The sequence below is a fragment of the Amblyomma americanum genome, chromosome 8, assembly GCF_052857255.1.
Source record: "Amblyomma americanum isolate KBUSLIRL-KWMA chromosome 8, ASM5285725v1, whole genome shotgun sequence".
In the NCBI taxonomy this organism is placed as follows: Eukaryota; Metazoa; Arthropoda; class Arachnida; order Ixodida; family Ixodidae; genus Amblyomma; species Amblyomma americanum.
Window position 1 is genome coordinate 4,584,135 of NC_135504.1, and position 7,303 is coordinate 4,591,437.

Genomic DNA, 7,303 nt, shown 5'->3' on the forward strand with positions numbered 1-7,303 from the left:
CGGGCACGACGCACAAAGAGCCGGTCGCAGAAGTTTGCCAAGTACCGCGTCATCATTCAATTCGAACTGCTAGCCCGCTGCAACGTCAACAGTCACTTCCGCGTTGTACATTTTTTCCTTGGCTTGTGGTCTAAAGCACGTAAAGCGTTGCCACGAAGGGTCGCCAGAATACTCGTGCGCCCCGCCCCGGCAGCTTCTGCTTTAGCGCGGGTGGTGCTGGGTTCTGTTCCTGCATGTTTCTTGAAACCGGCAGGCGTCAGGAAGCCTTGAGATCTTCTGTCCAGGGGCTCTGGTGCTGGCATGCCCTGGTTAGGACGGACCTTGCCAGTACTCTAAGCTGTGATGTCCTGACGGGCTGCTGGTAGGCGCACTCGCTTCGCCGCGATCGCACTGACTGCCTGCAGTGCGAGGTCTTGTACCTTCTAGTGCGGAGACGAGAGGAACTTCAAAGCGGTACAAAATTTCTCAGATTTCGCCCAGCTCCACAGCAAAGGTAATGCCGATCGACCTTGATGCCGCGCTTCTTTTGTGTACACGTTCTGCCCGCAGCCACTGTGCCTTGCGCGACGAAGCGCACCCCGCGGAGAAACTAAGCTTTGGGTAGATAACGGTCTCAACAGCGTCCCACCCTTGCAAAGAGCGCAACAGGCAGCTCAGTAGACGGTGGCAAAGTTTTGGCGTAGTCGCGGGGATTCTGCGGTGAAGACGTTGAAACAGACAGAGTGACCAGAAGATATGCGCTTGGAAGCCGTCGTTCGTTAAAATGGGCCTTCTTGCAATACATAAAGGCTTTGTTACCGGGTAGAATGGCACTTCGCTGGGAAAGCAAAAAGTCTGGCACTTAATAGGGTGCAGCTGGAAACCCGTCCTTGAAGACAGGGCGCCGTTTATGCTAATGCGGTCCCCTTACTTTCAGGGTCATCGGCTGGTAAGGTCAGGCTATCAGTGCAGGTAAGGAAAAAATAAGAAAAATCTCGTAAATCACGAGATTTAACAACAATTTGTTTAGTGGGTGGCCTTGGCGAACCCGTGCAGAAATGTGAACAGCCGGATTTTTTTTTTTGGTTTCCTGGGCAATAAATCTGGCAGTGTTGCCCATGTAAAGATCAAGCAGTGGTCTGCGGCGCCTGCTCCTCTTAGCGTTGACGAATGCGCTGCTTGCGACGGGCGCCATGGAGTTGGAAAAATCCAAGAACCGCACGGACAGTTTCCTTGCGCCAGTTCTTGCCGCTACACTGCGTTTCTGTAACTCGATATTGCTCGATCTCGCCTTCATGTGGCAGCAATCTCTTTTGGCAACGAGATAGTTACTGCTGTTTTGTGATCGATTGTTGCAGAAAAGTGTATGAGTCACCAGACATACAACTTCGAAATCGATTCATAGACAGCAGTTGGGCGCCGTTTTGTGACGTCCTTCGTAGCTATTTTCCCGTAGACGCAGATGGGGTGAGAGGCCTTCCACTCCAAGGCACTATTAATAGTGACTACTAGCTTCCACCAGACTTTTTCATGCTTTCAAGCAACCATCATTGGTGACATGCACAGTTGGGTTCCTCACGGATCGAGTTTATTTCAGTGCAACGTCTGACTACGTGCACTGATCAACAATGGCCTTTCCCATATTTCTCTGATTAGCCCTTTCCTGTGCCAGCTGCAGCCAACTTATTCCCGCAGACTTTGTAATCACATCCTCCCGCCTAACTTTCTCCGGCTGCCAGCTACGGTTCCCTTCCCTTGGCATCTAATCCGCTGCCCTTAACGATCATCGGTTATCTTGCCTTTGCATAGAATGACCTGTCCAAGCTCGTTTCTTTCTCTTGATTTCGACTAGGATGTCATTAACACGCGTTTGTTCTCTCACCCATTCTACCCTCTTACTCTCTCCTAAAGTTAGACCTGTCATTTTCCTTTCCATTTCTCTTTGCGTTGTGCTCAATTTTTGCTGAGCTTTTTTAGTTAGCCTCGACATTTCTGCCCCATAGAGAACTAGCGGTAAGGTAACGCTTTTATATTGTTTCGTCTTGAGCGATATTGGTAAATCTCCATTCGTTGTCTACAGAACCTGCGAAATGAACTCCAGCTAATGGTCATTCTTATGGTTATTTCTTTCTCGGGATCCAGATTTGCGGCTACTACCTGCCCTAAGTACACGCATTCCCTCACTACTTTCAGCGCCTCGCCACCAATTGTAAACTGCAGCTCCTTTACGAGACTGCTGAATATTTCTTTGGTTTTCTGCCATATAATTTTTCTTTTGCGTGTAAGCTTCACAGAAACCTCAGTCAAATAAAAAAAAGTGCATTGCATATTATAAATATTTGTATTAAGAAATGTCTCTGCCTATTACTCTAATATTGTGGAGAGTCATGAGTATACGGCGGCTTATGAAAAATATTGAGAATAAGCTTGCGACTACTTACGGGTGAAACGAGAGCGCGAAGAAAGTACTCAATTTTTAGTATAACAGCAGAAAAATAGCTTTCGAATTAACCTTCTAGGCGCTGGTGGTGCCCGTCGTATACTAATTAGCAATTCGGAAATCTTTACTCAAGTCATTTTAAAGATTATCATTTTGTTCAAGGCCAGTAGTTTCAATACAGCGACACAGTTCTTAAAGATAAACCGGGAGAAAAACACCTACGCCGATACGTCAGACTTAAGGCAAACATATTCATATGCAAGCAGGAGGCGGGGAGTGGGGGGGGGGGGGGGGGGGGGTACGTGTGAAATGTGTTTTACTTTTACACAGAATATTCCACTTGCTTTGCCCCTATACTCATTTTATGCTGCTATGCTCTCCGTTGTCAGCCCCGCTGAACTCTGACATTTCTTATTTTATCACCGCTGGGCCTTTTACTCAAAGGAAAGCACTACACTCTGCTGAAGCTACTACTACTGTCACTATCAATTTTACGAGCGTTACTACTATTTTTTACGTATTTCGTCTGTCCATTATCCTCCAATTCTTTATCCTCCTATTCATCCTGTCCAACGTGCAGTAACACAAAGGTGGCATTTTTATGCTAGTGGAAACTTCCCTTCCTTATTCGCAATCTTTCTGTAAACCTTGCAGGTAGGTACGGCCCCTGCCTACCCTTTAAAAGAAGAAGAGACCATGCTCCCAATTTTTATGGTTTTCCTTTCTGCAGTCTGTATCATATACGCCAAAGATGAAGCAGATAAAGAATACGTTGATAAAGTAATGGACCAGTTTTGCAGTAAGTGCAAGCTTCAGCGTCTTTTCCAGTGCACTAACCAGTCAGTAATGCATGCTAAATGCAGCGTAAAAGCAGAACAGGTCACCTTGCCAGCATGACGCGCTTTATGAGACGTTCTTCTGCGTTCTAACTAAATGAAAAAAAAAATGGTAGGAAACAATTCCTTGAGTCCAACAAGATAATTGCAAGTAGGGCACATGAAACAAAAGCATTAAAAATGGAGACGCAAATATGAAGATTTTGAATGCCTCTTGCCTCAGTAAATGGTGGATTTATTATAAGATTTCACTGCCCAATAATGCTACGTGCTTCAGTTTTTGTTTTTCAGCGCTGGTTCAGTTTTTGAGCCCAGATGGCAATAAGTACTGTACACATTGACTTGACCGGAAAAAAAAATTTGGTAATGCCGGTCACCCCAATATATTCGAGGTGGGGCAGAAAAGAAGGAAACATGATGCATGTAAAATTTGTGTATAGCTATACTGGGAACGCTGTAGAGCAGCAGTAATTTTCACGCATAGGGGTGCTTCCCGCAATGAGGAACATTTTCTTATCTTTTTGCTTTTGCTCTTGACGCGTTAGAACATTACAGATATCTATGCGGTCGCAGATTTTATCATGCATTTTCAAGTAATGGCTTACGCGCTGATTTAAAAAACCTCGTCTTTCCTTGTGCCCACAGAACTTTCATCTGCCGACAGAAAGACAGTTTTTCTTTGCATTCAAGATGGTACGGAAAGGGTGAGCTGCGGTGTTTGGCTCACTGCCTTATTTTGTGTGCTTCTTTAAGTGCAGAGCTAATTAAGTACCAAGGATAGCGAGAATGCTATCGCATACTCTCTTGAGATTATAACATGGTCACAGTTGACGCGGTTGAGGAAAGTTGATACGCCGACCAAGCATTTCAAAACCTCTTCGTTTAGTTTGACCGGCTTTTCATACTGAATTGATTCGATTCCTTTTAGAGCTTGAATTCTAATTCATCTGACGAATATTTTCTGAGCCATAGAAGCCAATTTTCTTGAATTGATGAAGTTAATACTTGCTTCTCAGTGCATCTTCGTTTTTTGGAAATATAAATAAATAAGTTTTATATAATACCGTACATCGTACATGGATGCGCTTTGAAGCATAATCCTCTCTATCGCCACAAAAATCGGCATTTCTGGTTTCGGCAGCAAAAGCGTACAAATTAATGGTACAATAAGCAGCATTGCACCTCTCCAGTGTTTCTTTTTTTCTTAATTGTCCCTCAAGCAACACCTGTGGGAGTGACGTCGCACCGTCCATTAAGTAGGATTCTCGATGTTTATAACATTGCCATTTTTACCCACGCAATTTAGAGAGAAGTAACCACTGGTGGCTCTTTAAAATATAAGTGGACGCTGCCATTCTAAGGCGGCTGATCTGTGAGAGCAGAAATTAAGCAGTAGACAGGCAGTTATTCTTTAAGCAGTGGTTAGATACCCGAGCGTCCACGAAAGACAGTACAACGTGACCTATCTTTGTCGGCAGCGTTCTTATTAACAAGCTTAGATGACTAACTACAATTCAATGTTCGGGTTGTAGCACTGGTGCCCTTTCAAAAATAATACACATTAAAGAAAAGGACGTGGAGCTAGTAATGCGCTCATGTTAGCGCTTCGTTAATCCATACATGCCTACGAATCGTTTTCGAGGAAATAAATGCAGAAATTATCAGGTGTTTCGACTTTTGTCCATGGGAAGAAGTGGCAGAACTGCAAAACTTCAGTAACAGCACACTATGAGCTTTCGGGCAATAGAGCCCATGCATCTCACGAAAGCTGGGTATCTTGATGGCTGTCCACTTCTGAACCGAACTGTCGAGCGCTTATTAAGAAACAATCAAATTAACGAACAGGCGCAGACAACAAACGGTCCAAGGTCCTTCTCCCAAGCACTTCAGCCCAGAAAAGCCGAGCAATAGGCCAGAGGGAAGTTTGTACCCATAATAAAACCGATGGGTCCCCGTCGGCGCTGGGTATCGAACCCAGCACCTCCCGAATGCGAGGCGAATGTTCTGTCACAAGGGCACCGCTTCGGTTCCCTCATAGTTACCGCGCTTTTCGCCTCACATTAATGCGGACATCAGTTTTATGGGAAGCTCTATAGACGTAAAGTCCTTTACTTGCTCTTTTATACAATGATTATGTACTGTTAAAAAAATCATGTTTTTAACTTTTAATTGTTTTGGATTCTGGTGCGGAAAAGTAATTGAGAAATCATAGCTATCAACTTGCGACATGAAGTTCCGCAACAAACCTCAATGCAAAACTAAATGTCACACGTCCCAGTCTCTCCAGCTTTGTTGTCTTCAAATACTCACGCATGAACTAGAAAATTTGGCTCCCAATATTGCCCGGAATGATAGAGTAGGACTGCCCTGCTTCCTCGATTCTCAGCGTTAGAACTTCGAGCAATGGCTTTGCCTTTTACGTCGCTTAGTATATAGTGTAATCGTTTATCTTCGAAATTGTTGTTACATATATTTTGATAGAAATCTTTACGTGCTTCATTACCTGTCTCAAGCTTTATTTACTTAAGCCCTAAACTTACGACGAAAAAATTCGAAGAAGTATTAGTTTTTACAACGTTGAAACGAAGGTAAGACGCAAATGTGATTTTTAATCATTCGCTTTATTTTATTCAATGATTTGCAAGGCAAGCCGCCAGGAATATTCGGATGAACAACAGATTTTACCTGGAAGAGGCACAACGAAGCACGAAGAAAAACAAATCGAAGCGCATATCGCAAATATATGCGGCCCAGGAGTAAGTTAAATTTTTTTTCTAAATATGCATAAAAAATTTGTACCCCCCCCCCCCAATTCAGCAAACTGTACAAAGCAGGAGGAGGAGCGTAAAGAGCGAACTAGCTTAAAGATTTTAGAAGTAAGTGTGAAATGCTAGCTCCTGTGAAGTTTTGGGGGACATCATTACGGCAAAAAATTCTCATGCTGCAATTATTCAGCAAAAGAAATATATCGGGCATTACTTCATGCCATATACTTTACTACACGTCCTGCGCAAATGTTTATTCACGCAGTTCTGCAAACAACTGCCAGAGATCTTATAGTTTGTTGTAGGTGTTTCTGTGATGCGATCAGTGAGATCTCGTCGAGAAATACAGCCAGGTAGACGACTATTAATTAATGTTGTATACGTCAGATTCTCCCATAAAAGCAATTACTTGTAACCTGATTGATTTTATGCGATGTTATCTCATGGTATTATCAGCGGAGAGAGCAGGATTTTCTGAAAATATAAAGCGTGTGTCTTCTTTCTCTTTATTCCGGCCTGCTTACAATACACTGACAAGCCTTGGTGCGCAGTTCACACACATCAGTTTGCAATCATCCTTCTGTTTTCTTGAGTAAAACTGCTTTGGTGAATCATACATGTAATTATAAATATTATAAGATCAATAAAGCGATTAATTGGTAATGCGCCCATTTCTAAAACTGACAGCATATTGTTCTCCTTGTTCTCGTGGCTGGTCTTGACTGCGCCAGGGCGCTTCTTTTCGTCCTCTAACTGCATGCGAATAGTCTAGAGGTAGTTGTTACGGTTCACACAGTTCTAAAAACCACAGACGAGCAGATATTTATCACGTTTCAAATGCTTTGTGATGGAGCAGGAAGACTGCATTCAAAGCCCGTAAAACCTCGAAAGTCTGTTGTTGAAAGTCGGGACATTATAGGCCAAAGAATGCCTAAAGACAGTTTTGCTGTCACGAAAAGCAGTCTTATTTTCTTTTTGTATGCCTACGGCACTTAGACAGGCTTTTCTTAGGACAGAAGCTTGCAATACAAATAACGAGGTTTCGAGTTCTTCGGATATCTATTTCCCCGTCGGCCATGCTGGAAGTGCTAAGCCTAAGCTGGCCCATCAGAGACGAAGATTGCTGTCAACCACATACTTCCCTGGCTTCATGAAACCTGCAAACACCGTCAAAACAGTTTTTGTGTGCAAGATGGGGATATAATGCAAGGCTGTGTTCTGAAGATTCTCCTTTAGGATGGTTCGAGGCTAAATGGGATTACTGAAGCCGTAATTATCGTAAA

At 43.6% G+C, this 7,303-nt stretch overlaps 1 long non-coding RNA gene across 1 annotated transcript; it reads left to right on the plus strand.

Annotated features, from left to right (window-relative positions):
• The first annotated feature begins 3,079 nt into the window (after nucleotides 1-3,079).
• Nucleotides 3,080-6,005, plus strand: LOC144099980 (uncharacterized). The gene is made up of 3 exons (XR_013307483.1): nucleotides 3,080-3,218; nucleotides 3,901-3,959; nucleotides 5,901-6,005. It is a non-coding gene; the product is annotated as an uncharacterized LOC144099980 (long non-coding RNA).
• The last annotated feature ends 1,298 nt before the right edge of the window (nucleotides 6,006-7,303 follow it).